Below are 2,682 nucleotides of genomic sequence, written 5' to 3'. Positions count from 1 at the left end.
GCTAAGGAAGATTGGTGTGTGTCTGCTAAGCAAGTCGATGAATCGGTGCAAGATGGTGCCGAGTTGTTTATGTTGTTGGCAACTTTGGATATTCGGGAGAAGAGGACGATCGAAGAACTGCCAATAGTTTGTGAATTTGCGGAGGTATTTCCGGAAGATATAAGTGATTTACCGCCGGAACGAGAGGTCGAGTTTTCGATTGATTTAGTTCCTGGAACTAGTCCTGTATCAATGGCTCCTTATCGAATGTCCGCTTCTGAGTTGAAAGAGTTGAAGAGTCAACTTGAAGACTTACTCGAGAAGAAGTTTATTCGTCCTAGTGTGTCGCCGTGGGGTGCACCTGTGCTATTGGTCAAGAAGAAAGAAGGTTCTATGAGATTATGTGTTGATTATAGACAACTGAATAAAGTGACGATTAAGAACAAGTATCCACTGTAAGAACAAAAATTGTTCTACAACAGATTCCAGGATTTTGATGATAACAAAGGATGAAACCAAAAATGGCACTCTAACGAAAAGTTTCTAAGTGTGCAGGACTCTAAACAAGAAGAAAGGAATCTGATTGCGTCATCAGATACAGAATCAAATCAGATACAAATTATCAGAAGATCAGAATCATCTGAAGTAAAAACGCGCTCTAGAAGTTCTGACTCTGAACAAAACAGCATATCAGAATATCAGAAGCATCTGAAGAAGAAGCGCGCTCTAGAAGTTCTGACTCTAAGCAACGGTACATCAGAACTCCAGAAATCTTAAGATCATCTGAAGTCAACACTGGAAATCTAAAAGATGAGGACTATCAGAAGCTCTAAAGCCACATCTCAAGATCTCAGTCTAACAGAGTAACGCAGACTCTGATAATGGATTTCCTTATCCAGAAAGAGTAACGGCAACTTCAATTTCAAATGGAAAGAAACTATTATTGGAAAGAAGTTATTCAGGGAGACAAAGTTGTTTTGGCAAGAAACAACAGAAGTTATGGCATTAATTTCTAATCAAGACAAAAATATCTGCCATCAAATTCAACGGTCCTTTCACCTCTATATAAAGGACAGCAAACTGCATTGAGAGATACACCTGAACACACTGAAATATTCTCTCTCTCTCTCTTTCTCAAGCTTTCACGAGATTTTGCTCAGAACGTGAAATATTCTATTTGCTCTTACTGCTGTAATACTTGCTTTATCCTAGAAGCACTCTAGATTACAAATTCTGTTCTTACCTAAATTGTTTAATTCCTCAAGTGACTCCGCGCAGTCTGTATACTTGAGAGGACTAAGAGATCTTTCTCTTAGACGTTGGTTGTAATAATCTTTCAAGATTAGTGGATTAAGTCCTTGTTGAAGGCGAAATCACCTGGCCGGGTGGACTGGAGTAGCTTTGTGTTATAAGCGAACCAGTATAAAATCATGTGGGATTTTATTTTGCAAAAGCGCTTATTTTTCCAAAACAATTCAAACCCCCCTTTCTTGTTTTTCTGACCTTCAATTGGTATCAGAGCTTCGGCTCTGTTATTGATTCTCCAATCAAACACTTAACCGTGTAGAGAGATCCAGAACGAGAAAAACTATGGCCCAGACAAACGAAAGAGACAGTTACAATGCTAAGCCTCCTGTCTTTGATGGAGAGAAATTCGATTACTGGAAAGATAGGATTGAAAGTTTCTTTCTAGGCTATGACGCTGATCTCTGGGACATTGTCACAGATGGATACACACCTCCTGTAACTAATGCTGGAGTTGAAGTTCCCAGAAGTAAGATGACAGAGGATCAGAAGCGCGTATTCAAGAATCATCACAAAGCCAGAACGATACTTCTCAATGCCATATCCTATAATGAGTATGAAAAAATCACCAACAGGGAAACATCTAAAGATATACTTGATTCTCTAAAGATGACTCATGAAGGAAACTCTCAGGTCAAAGAAACAAAGGCTCTGGCTCTAATCCAGAAGTATGAAGCCTTCAAAATGGAGGATGACGAAGCCATAGAGGTAATGTTCTCTAGATTTCAAACTCTTATTGCGGGTCTCAAAGTTCTAGACAAAGGGTACACAACTGCAGACCACGTCAAAAAGATAGTCAGAAGCTTGCCAAAGAAGTGGAGACCCATGGTCACTGCTCTGAAGTTGTCTAAGGATCTGAACAACATCAGTCTTGAAGAGCTTGTCAGTTCCCTCAGAAGCCATGAGATAGAACTAGAGGAAGATGAGCCTCAGAAGAAGAACAAGTCTGTAGCATTAAAGTCCAGATCTGAAAGACGCAAATCTAACAAAACCAAAGCATTCCAGGCCGAAACAGAAGATGCTGATGACTCTGAACAGGAAGATTCTGATGATGAAGAAGAATTGTCCCTCCTAACCAGAAGAGTTAAACAACTCTGGAAAAGGAGAAACAATAACTTCAGGAGACCAAGACTCAGAGGGGATCGATCAGAATCAACGTCTAAAGGTAAAACTAACAAAGATGTTGCTTGTTATGAATGTAAAGAAACAGGTCACTACAAGAACGAATGTCCCAAGCTGAAGAAAGACAGTTCCAGAAAAGAAAGCTTCAAGAAAAATCCCCTCAGAGCCAAGAAGGGATTAATGGCCACCTGGGATGACAGTGAATCTGACTCATCAGAATTTGACTCTGATGAATAGGCCAATATGGCATTCATGGCTACCACATCCAGAAACAGT

This window comes from Lathyrus oleraceus, chromosome 4 (assembly GCF_024323335.1).
Source record: "Lathyrus oleraceus cultivar Zhongwan6 chromosome 4, CAAS_Psat_ZW6_1.0, whole genome shotgun sequence".
In the NCBI taxonomy this organism is placed as follows: Eukaryota; Viridiplantae; Streptophyta; class Magnoliopsida; order Fabales; family Fabaceae; genus Lathyrus; species Lathyrus oleraceus.
The sequence above is the reverse complement of the archived record's forward strand: the minus strand, read 5'-3'. Positions refer to the sequence as shown.